The sequence below is a fragment of the Staurois parvus genome, unplaced genomic scaffold, assembly GCF_062004578.1.
Source record: "Staurois parvus isolate SC_StPar_1 unplaced genomic scaffold, SC_StPar_1.0 ptg001263l, whole genome shotgun sequence".
Taxonomy (NCBI): Eukaryota; Metazoa; Chordata; class Amphibia; order Anura; family Ranidae; genus Staurois; species Staurois parvus.
This window is the reverse complement of record NW_028319059.1, coordinates 954,832-970,167: the sequence shown is the minus strand read 5'-3', so window position 1 is coordinate 970,167 and position 15,336 is coordinate 954,832.

The following is a 15,336-nucleotide window of genomic DNA, read 5'->3' as shown; positions in this document are numbered from 1 at the left end:
AACCTGCAACCACTTGTTAACGACCTTTGGCTTGTTCTTCAACTATGTTTCTTCTTGATCCCAACCTGCAACCACTTGTTAACGACCTTTGGCTTGTTCTTCAACTATGTTTCTTCTTGATATAAACCTGAAATCACTTGTTACCGACCTTTGGCTTGTTCTTCAACTATGTTTCTTCTTGATTCCAACCTGCAACCAATTGTTACGACCTTTGGCTTGTTCTTCAACTATGTTTCTTCTTGATCCCAACCGGCAACCACTTGTTACCGACCTTTGGCTTGTTCTTCAACTATGTTTCTTCTTGATATAAACCTGAAATCACTTGTTACCGACCTTTGGCTTGTTCTTCAACTATGTTTCTTCTTGATTCCAACCTGCAACCACTTGTTACGACCTTTGGCTTGTTCGTCAGCTCTGTTTCTGCTTGATCCCAACCTACAACTGCTTGTTACCAATCTTTGGCTGGTTCCTCAACTACACTTCTGATTGATCTCAACCTGCAACTACTTGTTACTGATCTTTGGCTGGTTATTGTCTACAATTCTGCTTCTTTCTGCTACATCTGCTACTGGACCCCGCCTTGCTCACCTCCTGGTGGCGCAATTCTGAAGACTGTATTCTGGTACTAACATGCAGCAAAACTCATCTTCACAATCAGGAGCTATGGGGAATACCAGTCAGTGCTTAGACTTTGCACCTTGGTAAGCCCATACCATCTGCCAGGGTGGGAGCCTCTCTACAGCTATAGCTACTGTTCTCCAAGCCTGACCCCTGACCATGACATTCAGCTCTACTTTATACACACTAAACAATTTTGACAATATGATCCTTGGTATCCTTGAATTCACTGATGGGCTCACACAAGTCAAAGAGCCTTTCTGTCTTCTTCGCACAGTAACTATTGGCTATGGCATTGTCCTTGCAGTTGATGCACCTGGGAATGATCTCTGCTGTTTAATCAGATACAGAATTCTCTCAGCCAGCACTGTAGACTGGGGCTACACCAGGTTGTCCTTTAGGGAACCAGCAGTCCTTACAGCTCACAACAGTCCTTCCATAACTGGGGGGCTGGCTATTCTCTTCCTAGGAAGTGATGCAGCCAATCAAGACCTTCCTGTTAATGTCTCATTTGGTGAACAGGACTAAAAAGAACAGCAGCCAATCCAAAAACTCCTGGCTGGTTGCTAGTGCTGGGGTTTTCCAGTCAGTCAGCGCTCAGTCCTTCCGCCTCCCTGCAGTTGTTCAATCTGGGAGGAGAAAAGAATATCCTGCTGTTGTTTATCCCCAGCAATGTTAGGAAGGATTTACAGAGCCCAGCCCAGTGCTACATTTTCTTAACTTTTAACATTTTTTCCTTTTTAACAGCTTCCGTGCCACTCTATAGAAGAAATACTGCTACAGGGCAGCATGGGTGCGCAAAATCACGTGTACATATGTGATTTTCCAGTTTCGGGTAGGGGGGCACACGCACCCTACCCACACCGCCATTCACGGCCTTGGCTGTCAATCACTGGGTCCCTGCCGGTGATTTCTCGCCAGCACCCGGTGATCGCCGAGCATCTCCGACAGGGGAGAGACCTGTGTATAAAGAACACAGATCTCTCCCCTGTCAGCTCCTGCACACTGCTTTGTATGGCTCTACATAGCATAGCACGGCCATACAAAGCAGTGTGCTTACAGTGTAAAGCACTCACACAGTGAAACAGCACACAGTTAACCATTTGATCGCCCCACATGTTAACCCCTTCCTTCCCAGTGCCATTAGTACAGTGTCAGTGCTTTCTATTAGCACTGGTCACCGTATTGGTGTCAGTGGGGATGTCAGTGACATTAAGTCAGTTCCCCTCCCCCCCCCCCCAGTGTCAGAATGCCCACCACAGTTCCTAAGCTATAAGTCGCTGATCTCCGCCATTACTAGTAAACGCTATAGCTTTCATGTAAACCATATAATTTGCACGTATTGGGATTTTTTTTTAGCAAAGACATGGAGCAGAATACATTTTGGCCCAAATTTATGATGAAATGTTATTTTTTAAAATTTTTTTTACTGGACATGTTTAATAGCAAAAATACAGTTTTTTTTCAAAATGATTGGTCTTTTTTGTGTATAGTGCAAAAAATAAAACCGCACAGGCGATCAAATACCACCAAAAGAAAGCTCTATTTGTGAGAACAAAAAGGACGTACATTTAGTTTGGGTGCAGTGTTGCATGACCGCGCAATTGTCAGTTAAAGTAACGCAGCGCTGAATCTCAAAAAAATGGTCTGGTCAGGAAGGGGGGTTAATCCTCTGGAGGGCAAGTGGTTAAAGAATATGTAAACCCAACATTCCATATTTCTGATATTTTCCTGCTGTACCATGTACTTGTATGACACATTATCCTGTTTTTATTGTATTGATTCCTTTATGTGAAATCCCTGGTGTTCCTGCCAGTCCCTCTGCATTCCTATTTAAGATTGACCACTCCCGCCATGAGAGCACAGCGTGGTCAGTTTTCTGCCTGTGCTGGGAACTCAGCCTGCTCTCCTCCAATGATCAGACAGCCATTCACTGGGAATATCAGTGTTATGCTATTTCCCCTCCCTGAGTTCCTTACGCAGCTGGGAACAAAGGGTATCTGATCACCTATAAAAAAAGGAAAAACATAATTTTTTGTGTACTGTATACATAAATGTTCTCCCTTATATTTCTAATGTAAACTCAATGGGTTGTTTTACAAGGTGATGGTTTACATATACTTTAAATATGTAATTATTTTTTTAATTGATAGCTCGTATGTAAAAGAGAACAGCCATACTTGCTTACTGCACATATAGGATCTGCTTTATACTTAGTAGTCCTGCACAATGATTGTTCATTAGTCATTCAGCAACAAGGCTGACTGCACCGCCAGACTTATGCATGTCCACTAGAGGGAGGTTCTACATATTTGTGCATGCAAGCCTAACTGTTACCCAATTTTTCATTCCTTTAGTTTTGGATGATTTCAAATTCAATTTCTGTTTTTTTTGTTTTTTTATCTGTGATCCCATTGGTGAGATTCTACCTCACTTCCTTTCCCCGTGACACTACTAGGGCAAGAAATGTGTGGAGCAATTGTCATTAGAACAGGAAGACACAGGCAGCAATACAAATATTGTCAAAAGTTCAAACCTTCGCTGATTTTACTTTTTATTGTCTGTGTCCCCATTGAAGACTTTTGTTGTCACTTCCTGTCCTTACAGGAAGTGAGGGCAAATCCTTCCAGTGGGGACACAGACAGCAATACAAAAGATTTTAATAAATCCAACACAACAAACACTTTACTCCTGCGCTAGGAAAGGACTCCGTAGACCCAATAGGAATGTTCTGGAATTTTCTGGAATATGCACTGCTTGCTGCCCTCAACAGACCGGGGTGGTCCGAATACACTGGATACAAATGGAGAAACAAAAATAGGTATCATACTCACAATGGACATATTAACACAGGCATGTCAAACTGAACAAGATGTATGATCCAAACAACATCTGAGTCCATACGATGGAACCCTGGATGACCAACTGGCTAACGCGTTTCGAGGACACAACCTCTTCCTCAGAGCCAACCTTTGACAGTTTGACATGCCTGTGTTATTATGTCCATTGTGAGTATGATACCTATTTTTGTTTCTTTAATAAGTTATTTTAAACAATAATGCACTAGGTCGGTGAGCCCTTTTTCTGTTTCTCCACAAAAGATTTTAACCCTTACCTGCTCTTTAAAAACAAAAAAAAAAGTTTTGGGAATTAAAAATGATACCAGTGATAGTCTACTTGTACAATCCAACAAAATGAATCGGCAGCATACAAAAATCTGTATGCTGAAGGAAAGGAGAGGAGAGAGGGAGAAAAGAGAGAGAGGAGAAAAGAGAGAGAGGAGAAAGGGAGAATAAAGAGAAAGGAGAAAAGAAGAGGGGGGGGAGAAGAGAACAACAGAGAGGAGAAGAAAAGGAAAGGCGGAATGAGAAGGAGAAAAGAGAGAGGAGAAAGGGAGAATAAAGAGAAAGGAGAAAAGAAGAGGGGGGGGGACAACAGAGAGGAGAAGAGAAGGAAAGGCGTAATGAGAAGGAGAAAAGAGAGAGGAGAAAGGGAGAATAAAGAGAAAGAAGAAAAGAGGAAGGGGGGCAATAAGAGAGTGAGAGAGGAGAAGAGAAGGAACGGAGAAGAGAGAGAGAGAGAGGAGAACTAGGTCGGTGAGCCCTTTTTCTGTTTCTCCACAAAAGATTTTAACCCTTTCCTGCTCTTTAAAAACAAAAAAAAAAAGTTTTGGGAATTAAAAATGATACCAGTGATAGTCTACTTGTACAATCCAACAAAATGAATCTGCAGCATACACAAATCTGTATGCTGAAGGAAAGGAGAGGAGAGAGGGAGAAAAGAGAGAGAGGAGAAAAGAGAGAGAGGAGAAAGGGAGAATAAAGAGAAAGGAGAAAAGAAGAGGGGGGGGGAGAAGAGAACAACAGAGAGGAGAAGAAAAGGAAAGGCGGAATGAGAAGGAGAAAAGAGAGAGGAGAAAGGGAGAATAAAGAGAAAGGAGAAAAGAAGAGGGGGGGGGAACAACAGAGAGGAGAAGAGAAGGAAAGGCGTAATGAGAAGGAGAAAAGAGAGAGGAGAAAGGGAGAATAAAGAGAAAGAAGAAAAGAGGAAGGGGGGCAATAAGAGAGTGAGAGAGGAGAAGAGAAGGAGCGGAGAAGAGAAAGAGAGAGAGGAGAACTAGGTCGGTGTGCCCTTTTTCTGTTTCTCCACAAAATATTTTAACCCTTACCTGCTCTTTAAAAAAAAAAAAAGTTTTGGGGAATTAAAAATGATACCAGTGATAGTCTACTTGTACAATCCAACAAATTGAATCTGCAGCATACAAAAATCTGTATGCTGAAGGAAAGGAGAAGAGAGAGGGAGAAAAGAGAGAGAGGAGAAAGGGAGAATAAAGAGAAAGGAGAAAAGAGGAAGGGGGCAATAAGAGAGTGAGAGAGGAGAAGAGAAGAAATGGAGTAGAGAGAGAGAGAGAGGAGAAAGGGAGAATAAAGAGAAAGGCGGAAAGAAGAGGGGGGGAGAGAGAGCAACAGAGAGGAGAGGAGAAGAGAAGGAGAGGCGGAATGAGAAGGAGAAAAGAGAGAGGAGAAAGGGAGAATAAAGAGAAAGAAGAAAAGAGGAGGGGGGGCAATAAGAGAGTGAGAGAGGAGAAGAGAAGGAGCGGAGAAGAGAGAGAGAGAGAGAGGAGAACTAGGTCGGTGAGCCCTTTTTCTGTTTCTCCACAAAAGATTTTAACCCTTACCTGCTCTTTAAAAAAAAAAAAAAAGTTTTGGGAATTAAAAATGATACCAGTGATAGTCTACTTGTACAATCCAACAAAATGAATCTGCAGCATACAAAAATCTGTATGCTGAAGGAAAGGAGAAGAGAGAGGGAGAAAAGAGAAAGAGGAGAAAGGGAGAATAAAGAGAAAGGAGAAAAGAACAGGGGGGGGGAGAACAGAGAGGAGATGAGAAGGAAAGGCGGAATGAGAAGGAGAAAAGAGAGAGGAGAAAGGGAGAATAAAGAGAAAGGAGAAAAGAACGGGGGGGGGGGAGAGAACAGAGAGGAGATGAGAAGGAAAGGCGGAATGAGAAGGAGAAAAGAGAGAGGAGAAAGGGAGAAAAGAGAGAGGAGAAAGGGAGAATAAAGAGAAAGAAGAAAAGAGGAAGGGGGGCAATAAGAGAGTGAGAGAGGAGAAGAGAGAGAGAGAGGAGAACTAGGTCGGTGCTCCCTTTTTCTGTTTCTCCACAAAAGATTTAACCCTTACCTGCTTTTTAAAAACAAAAAAAAAAGTTTTGGGGAATTAAAAATGATACCAGTGATAGTCTACTTGTACAATCCAACAAACTGAATCTGCAGCATACAAAAATCTGTATGCTGAAGGAAAGGAGAGGAGAGAGGGAGAAAAGAGAGAGAGGAGAAAAGAGAGAGAGGAGAAAGGGAGAATAAAGAGAAAGGAGAAAAGAAGAGGGGGGGGGGGGGAGAAGAGAACAACAGAGAGGAGAAAAAAAGGAAAGGCGGAATGAGAAGGAGAAAAGAGAGAGGAGAAAGGGAGAATAAAGAGAAAGGAGAAAAGAAGAGGGGGGGGGAGAACAACAGAGAGGAGAAGAGAAGGAAAGGCGGAATGAGAAGGAGAAAAGAGAGAGGAGAAAGGGAAAATAAAGAGAAAGGAGAAAAGAAGAGGGGGGAGAGAGCAACAGAGAGGAGAAGAGAAGGAAAGGCGGAATGAGAAGGAGAAAAGAGAGAGGAGAAAGGGAGAATAAAGAGAAAGGAGAAAAGAAGAGGGGGGGGGGGAAGAGAACAACAGAGAGGAGAAGAGAAGGAAAGGCGGAATGAGAAGGAGAAAAGAGAGAGGAGACAGGGAGAATAAAGAGAAAGGAGAAAAGAGGAAGGGGGGCAATAAGAGAGTGAGAGAGGAGAACAGAAGGAGCGGAGAAGAGAGAGAGAGAGAGGAGAACTAGGTCGGTGCGCCCTTTTTCTGTTTCTCCACAAAAGATTTTAACCCTTACCTGCTCTTTAAAAACAAAAAAAAAGTTTTGGGAATTAAAAATGATACCAGTGATAGTCTACTTGTTCAATCCAACAAAATGAATCTGCAGCATACAAAAATCTGTATGCTGAAGGAAAGGAGAAGAGAGAGGGAGAAAAGAGAGAGAGGAGAAAGGGAGAATAAAGAGAAAGGAGAAAAGAAGAGGGGGGGGAAGAGAACAACAGAGAGGAGAAGAGAAGGAAAGGCGGAATGAGAAGGAGAAAAGAGAGAGGAGAAAGGGAGAATAAAGAGAAAGGAGAAAAGAGGAAGGGGGGCAATAAGAGAGTGAGAGAGGAGAAGAGAAGGAGCGGAGAAGAGAGAGAGAGAGAGGAGAACTAGGTCGGTGCGCCCTTTTTCTGTTTCTCCACAAAAGATTTTAACCCTTACCTTCTCTTTAAAAACAAAATAAAAAGTTTTGGGAATTAAAAATGATACCAGTGATAGTCTACTTGTACAATCCAACAAACTGAATCTGCAGCATACAAAAATCTGTATATTTCCATCACTGTCCCTGCTGATTTGAGGCACTGGCGGAATACAATGCGTAATTAACCAAGCACGCACATCTGGGTCACAGGAGATCCCCGGCCCATCTGGCGCCAGGCAGGCAAGATGTGGATGTAGCAAGTGTGTCCGACGCAGAACACAACATGTCAGCGTTTAAGTGATTAACACGTTCCCTCAAATTCAATCAGGGATTAGTACACTCTGCATTAATTTCCACCTGTGACCGCGGCTATTTGTGCCGTACTGCGTTCGCCACATTTACTCCTGAGCACGTTGTGTGCTTGTCGCAGTAGCAGTGCAAGTGACTCCACATGATTCTTCCTGCAGGAGAATAAATATTATATTATCAGAGATTTTGCGCTCGGCAGATGCTGCCCTTCAAGAAACTTACCGTAAGTAAAACAAATAAAACATCTGATAAAGTATGGGAAGAAAAGATATAAAATGATATAGAGAGGAAAGAGATGACAGCAGCAGAGCTGAGCAGTTTAGGATGCCGCATTTCTTTCTGTTTAATGAATTAAGTCAATTTCTTCATTTTTTGGGGGGTTTGTGTTATTTTGATGTTTTCAGCAATCTGAGATGTTTGGATTGAAGAAGAAAAGAGCGGACTAACCAGCCCAGTACACAACCCTAAACTGATAGATGGTCACCGGAAGTGGGGGCCTAATACAGAAAGAATGAGAGAGGATGAGAGAGAGAGAAAAAAGGAGAAGAGAGAGAAAAAAAGAAGAAGAGAGAGGGAAAAAAAGAGAGAGGAAAGAGAAAAAGAGAGAGAGGAGAAAGGGAGAATAAAGAGAAAGGAGAAAAGAGGAGGGGGCGAAGAGAGAGAGGGGGGGGGTATAAGAAGGAAAGGAAAGGAAAAGAGAGAGGGGAAAGAGAGAATAAAGAAAAAGGAGAAAAGAAGAGGGGGGGAGAAGAGAGCAACAGAGAGGAGAAGAGAAGGAAAGGCGGAATGAGAAGGAGAAAAGAGAGAGGAGAAAGGGAGAATAAAGAGAAAGGAGAAAAGAGGAGGGGGCGAAGAGAGAGAGAGAGAGGGGGGGGATATGAAGGAAAGGAAAAGAGAGAGGGAGATAAGAGAGAGAGGCGCAAGGGATAATAAAGAGAAAGGATAAAAGAGGAGGGGGGTGAAGAGTGAGAGAGAGAGGAGAAGAGAAGGAAAGGAGAAGAGAGAGAAGAAAAGGAGAAAAAGAGAAAGGAGAAAAGAGGAGGGAGCGAAGAGAGAGCGAGGAGAAGAGAAGGGATGGAGAAAAGAGAGAGGGGAAAGGGAGAATAAAGAAAAAGGAGAAAAGAGGAGGGGGAGCTGAAGAGAGGGAGAGAGGAGAAGAGAAGGAAAGGAGAAGAGAGAGGGAGAAAAGAGAGAGAGGAGAAAGGGAGAATAAAGAGAAAGGAGAAAACAGGAGGAGGGGGGAGAGAGAGCTTTCTTTCGGTGCTATTTGATCGCATGTGCGTTTTTTGTTTTTTTTGGCGCTATAAGCAAAAAAAGACCAAAATTTTGAGAAAAAAAATATATTTTTGACTTTTTGCTATTAAACATATCCAGTAAAAAAAAATAAAAATAAAATTTCATCATAAATTTAGGCCAAAATGTGTTCTTCTCCATGTCTTTGCTACAAAAAATCCCAATACGTGTAAATTAATTGGTTTATGTGAAAGTTATAGCATTTACAAATGGTGGTATAGACAGTGGAATTTTTTTTTTAATTATTTTTACTAGTAATGGCAGCAATCAGATTTATAGCAGGACTGCGGTGGGCATTCTGACACTGGGGGGGAACTGACTTGGTATCACAGACATCCCCAGTGACACCAATACAGTGATCAGTGCTAAAAAAAAGCACTGACACTGTACTAATGGCACTGGGCAGGAAGGGGTTAACATGAGGAACGATCAAAGGGTTAACTGTGTGCTGGGAGTGTTTTACTAGGGGGCGGTGTCTATGTGTTTCACTGTAAGCACACTGCTTTGGATGGCTGTGCTGTGTTCTGTAATTACTGGGTGCTGGCGAGTAATCACCATCCAGGACCTGGTGATTGACAGACGCGGCTGTGAATGGGGGTGTGGGTAGGGCTAAAAGGTTAGCACTTCTGCCTGGCATTACTAGGGTTGATGGTTGGAATCCCAACCATGGTACCACCTGCCTGGAGTTTGCATGTTCTCCCTGTGCCTGCATGGGTTTCCTCCAGGTACTCCTGCATGGGTTTCCTGTCACACCCGAAGACATGCTGGTAGGTGAATTGGATCTTGTGTAAATTGGCCCTAGTATAGATATGTATGAATGTGAGTTAGGGACCTTAGATTGTACCCCTCTTGATGATTAGGGACTGATTTGAATGCACAAAAAAAAAAATATATATATATATATATATATATATATACACATGTAAAGAGCTGCGTAAATTGATGGCATTATATAAGTACCTGAAAAAAACACTAGTATATAAATGTATTACTTGTCGCCTTTAACCTCCCTAGCGGTCTGATTATGTCAGTATTTCTGTGCTCAAAGCGGCACATTTTTTTGCATGGAAATATGTATTTTTTTAACTGTAGGCCTGTAATTTTTAGGAATAACTCACTGAAGTCTGAACAAGAGTCTAGTAAACATCCCGGGGATGTTAAAATTTGAAACACAAAATCATAAATTATAATTTAATAAATAATCATAAAAAAAATTAATATATAATAATAATACATTTAATTCAATAATATAATCAAACCAAAAACACTGAAATGTGAAATATAGCGCCAAGTTCGCACATCACTGAGCAAAGTCGCAAAATCGTTTTCAGTGTCTGATGAGGAATTTCCCCCACGAATCATTATCACTCAATTCTGCAAGTGGTTCTGATTTACTATCGCTGTTCTCTAGCCGGTCTAAAACCGCTTTTGACCTAAAGGGACGCTTTTTGGACGCCATGGACGTTTCTCAGTTTCCAGGCAGAAAGAACAGTAAAAATGCAGGCAGGGCGCCGGACAAAGCACTCGGGACAAAATGTATGTGAAATGGTTTGATACAGGAATGTTATACTATGTGATTTTAGTGAATTTAGTGAATGTCACTTTTTGTCATTTTCAAATTTCCCACCAGTTCCGTCCCCCGTACGTCCCGACGTCGCAGGGGACGGAACCCAGAAGACAGATGCCGGCATCCGCCGGAGGACATTACAGGGGACACTGCAGGGGGGACATCGCGGGAGCGCAGGACAAGGTAAGTGTAGAAGGGATCCCGGAGCAGCGCCGCATGGTAAGCCCGAGTGTAGCTCGGGGGTTACTGCTTGTGGTACTGAAACTTTACCCCGAGCTACACTTGGGAATACCGCCAGGGAGGCTACGGTATGTCTAAAGCCAACGCTATAAAATATAGTTAAATGGTGTTTTGAAGGATTTTATTGCTGTCTGTCACCCTATTAGGGAGAATTACCCTCTCTAGTACTCCTAGTGACCATCATCACTGAGACAGAAAATGAAAGAAATCCAAAATCTTGCTCAAAAGAGCAAGGGTCAAAAGTTTCCAATGGAGATGACTGTCTAACCCTCGGTTCAAACCTAAGCATTTTCCGCAGCAATTTTCAGAACATGATTTCCTATGGGACATGTTCACATCTGCGCGTTTTCACCCGATGCATTTTTTAAAAGGGTCAGGGACTTTTTTGAACACAAAAAGTTGCATTTTTGGTTCTATAGACTTCAATGGAAATGCTGCAAAAAAGCATGTATTACGTTTTTGCTGCATTTTGCGTTTTGATACATTTTGCATTTTAAATATGTCTAGCAACAAGAAAATTAAAAAAAAATTAAAAAAATGCAAAAAACATCAAAAATGTGGCAAAAATGCAGAAACGGCTCAAAAGCCACCTGCATAGGGGTGAACCTAGCCTAAGAGGGGATTGACCTCACTTTGGGAGATTTCCTCTAACGTCCTCTTGTGTCTCCAGGTAAGGAAATGAAAGTAAATCTCAGCAACAGCATTATCTGTGTATTCATTCCATACTTTATTCAAAAAAAGAAAATGTTTTGGATTTATTTATTCTTTAACCCTTATGTCCATAATTTCTGTTGAATACTAAATCCATAGCGATCACGATGTGCGGATATCCTTCTTCCCTTACCTCAATGATCTCACAATAAGTATCAGCCAAGAGTGAGACTTGAAATGATTAAAAAAAAATAAAAAAAATAAAAAAATTAATAATGAGTCACGGCGTGTGTCACTCGTGAACTTTCCCTCAGCAACGCCGATATATTTTCTACCTGAAATAAATTCTCTGACTAATGTTCTACGTCAAACTCAGGACGGCATTTTTACATATTTTTTTTTTTTGCCACCGAAAACACTTCTCGGCAGGTGATTGATGTTCAGCTTTCTATATTAAGTGTATGCAAAAAAAAGAACAAATCCCTTTTCCTGCTGCAATATATAAGGATTTACTAAGTCATCCTGTCATTCCTCCGCACAGATAAAACTGCTGTCTGCCCTACATGGGTATAGCATTATCACAAATAACATGGTAACAAAGACTTCTCGTTTTCTTTTTTTTTTTGGTTCAATCTGCAAAGTTGACAGCTTCCTTCCTTTGTATGAATATGAAATAAAAATCGAGAGAAATAAAGAGAAATAAATAACTGTGATTGTTTTTTTTTTTCATAGCAATCATAATTTTCTCTCCAAAATGCTTGTTTCATACAAGGGAAGTGGGACATGTTTGCATCTTTTAAGGCATTATTCACACTTGTGGGTGATGGGCAGTAAAATTAGGCAGTTGAGTCACAGTTTACTGCCCCCTGGATGACACCAGGTGGTCTTGTGCAGCATGCAGGGGCGGACTGACAACTTATGGGGCCCCCGTGTCCTTGCCCAAACTCAAAAAAGCCTATGAAAAAGGTACCAGGGGCATCTCATGGGGCCCCCTACTGACCCTGGGCCCTTGGGCAGTGCCCGAGTTTCCAAATGGTCAGTCCGCCCCTGGTGGCGTGATTATACAAAAAAAGTCAGGGACTTCTTTCCCCGTGTTGAAATAAATGGGTTGCCCTTTGTGCAATGGGCACGTGCATCGCATAGATGTTGAGCAAGGCTTGAAGCGGAGCTCCACCCTAAAGGGGAAGTTCCGCTTTAAGGACTGCTCCCCATTAAGGATTGGCACCTTTGGGGGGCAGAGGGGCAGGGTACCAGAATTTGACAGGTACCCGCTCCCACTTCAGGTCCGATCACCTAGGCGACCGGAAGCGGAAGGTGTCCTCCCTCCCACCCTCTCTGTAGTCTTTTGGGACATGTGACAGGTCCCAGAAGACTACAGGACCATTCATGAAACGCAGCGCTACTCACGCATGCGCAGTGGGTACCCGGCTGTGAAGCCGCAAGCTATCACAGCCGGGTGCCCACACTGAAGATGCCGGCCTCCTGGAATACAGGATGGCCGATGAAAGGGGCTGCGGGGGACACACCACGGGACAGAGGGACAGGTAAGTGGCTGTTTTTTAAAAGTCAGCAGCTACAGTTTTTGTAGCTGCTGACTTTTATTTTTTCACAGGGTGAGTGGAGCTCCACTTTAAAGTGCTACTAAACCCACAACAGTACAATCAGTCTGTATATACAGTAAAGCATGCTTGTTATACTTACCATGGAACCTAAGGGGTTAATCCTCTGCATTGTGTAAAAAGGCTGTTTAATCCTGTCTTCTCTTATCCTCCCCCTTCTTCTATTGTCTCCAGTTCAACTGCTGATAGTTCAGAGCTCACTCTGCACATGCTCAATTTGGTATGTATTGCTAGAGAGGTTTTTTTTTTCTTTGGGAGAGTGCATGTGATAAGCACAGGGCCAATCAGTGCTGTCCAGACCGAAGGTCAGGGGTCATGCAGCCTCATAGCACAGTCAGAGCAGAATGAAAACTCCTACAAGCTTTAACTAGTGCTCAGCTGAACACTGCTAGAAGTCACAAGACTGCTGTATATTGCTGCTGAGAAAAGGCATTTAGCAGCTTATATTTACAAAAATATTTTGCATGTCCGTGTTCTGTGTACTGTTGGAGACCAGATATAGTGAATGCAGGTCCGGAGAGACCAGATATAGTGAATGTAGGGTCCGGGGAGACCGGATATAGTGAATGCAGGGTCCGGGGAGACCAGATATAGTGAATGCAGGGTCCGGGGAGAGCGGATATAGTGAATGCAGGGTCCGGGGAGACCAGATATAGTGAATGCAGGGTCCGGGGAGACCAGATATAGTGAATGCAGGGTCCGGAGAGACCGGATATAGTGAATGCAGGGTCTGGGGAGACCAGATATAGTGAATACAGGGTCCGGGGAGATCGGATATAGTGAATGCAGGGTCCGGGGAGATCGGATATAGTGAATGCAGGGTCCGGGGAGACCAGATATAGTGAATGCAGGGTCCGGGGAGACCGGATATAGTGAATGCAGGGTCCGGGGAGATCGTATATAGTGAATGCAGGGTCCGGGGAGACCAGATATAGTGAATGCAGGGTCCGGGGAGACCAGATATAGTGAATGCAGGGTCCGGGGAGACCAGATATAGTGAATGCAGGGTCCGGGGAGAGCGGATATAGTGAATGCAGGGTCCGGGGAGACCGGATATAGTGAATGCAGGGTCCGGGGAGACCGGATATAGTGAATGCAGGGTCCGGGGAGACCAGATATAGTGAATGCAGGGTCCGGGGAGATCGGATATAGTGAATGCAGGGTCCGGGGAGACCGGATATAGTGAATGCAGGGTCCGGGGAGACCGGATATAGTGAATGCAGGGTCCGGGGAGACCGGATATAGTGAATGCAGGGTCCGGGGAGACCGGATATAGTGAATGCAGGGTCCGGGGAGACCGGATATAGTGAATGCAGGGTCCGGGGAGACCGGATATAGTGAATGCAGGGTCCGGGGAGACCGGATATAGTGAATGCAGGGTCCGGGGAGACCGGATATAGTGAATGCAGGGTCCGGGGAGATCGTATATAGTGAATGCAGGGTCCGGGGAGATCGTATATAGTGAATGCAGGGTCCGGGGAGATCGTATATAGTGAATGCAGGGTCCGGGGAGATCGTATATAGTGAATGCAGGGTCCGGGGAGACCAGATATAGTGAATGCAGGGTCCGGGGAGACCAGATATAGTGAATGCAGGGTCCGGGGAGACCAGATATAGTGAATGCAGGGTCCGGGGAGACCGGATATAGTGAATGCAGGGTCCGGGGAGACCGGATATAGTGAATGCAGGGTCCGGGGAGACCGGATATAGTGAATGCAGGGTCCGGGGAGAGCGGATATAGTGAATGCAGGGTCCGGGGAGACCGGATATAGTGAATGCAGGGTCCGGGGAGACCGGATATAGTGAATGCAGGGTCCGGGGAGACCGGATATAGTGAATGCAGGGTCCGGGGAGAGCGGATATAGTGAATGCAGGGTCCGGGGAGACCAGATATAGTGAATGCAGGGTCCGGGGAGACCAGATATAGTGAATGCAGGGTCCGGGGAGAGCGGATATAGTGGATGCAGGGTCCGGGGAGACCGGATATAGTGAATGCAGGGTCCGGGGAGACCGGATATAGTGGATGCAGGGTCCGGGGAGACCAGATATAGTGAATGCAGGGTCCTGGGTTGAGGATCTGCAGCATCATTAATACTGACCCCACCCCCTCATTGACACTGCCAATTTTGAATGCCCAGTGTGTGCGCAGATGTGCAGAAGGGCTCTGCCTAAGCTTCAGGAAGTAGCAGAGCCCTGAGGCACATCTGCTCATGCTCTGGGTTTCTCTCACATGCAAAAACAAAGGCTTGGGACCTTTCTAAAGCGGAACTTTACACATAACAGTGTGATAACAGTGAATATTCTTTACCAAAAGAACATACATTCCACATTAATAACGATGCTACCAAAATTAATGTGTACTGTAAAATTGCCTCCAGCATTCCTCCTATTTCTTCTTGCTGGCGGCCGCCATTTTGTTGAAGCTCAGAGTGGTCAGATCCTTATTGGACACTCTCCCCTTCCCTTTGTTTAAAACCGGTCACTTTCTGTAGTTAAAATATGTACATTTTTAAAAAGTTAATGGTCCTCTTTACCTACTTCTACATTAGTTAAGAACAAGATGATGTAGTATATGACCAATGAAAAACGTGCGGCCATTCTTCACAATAAAATCAATACATTTGAGAAAATCTGGTCTTGGGTTAAGTCATACCTCCCATGAGACTTGTTACATTTCTAATCTAATCACATATTGATATCAACTCTCCTAGTCCTTCTTCCTGAC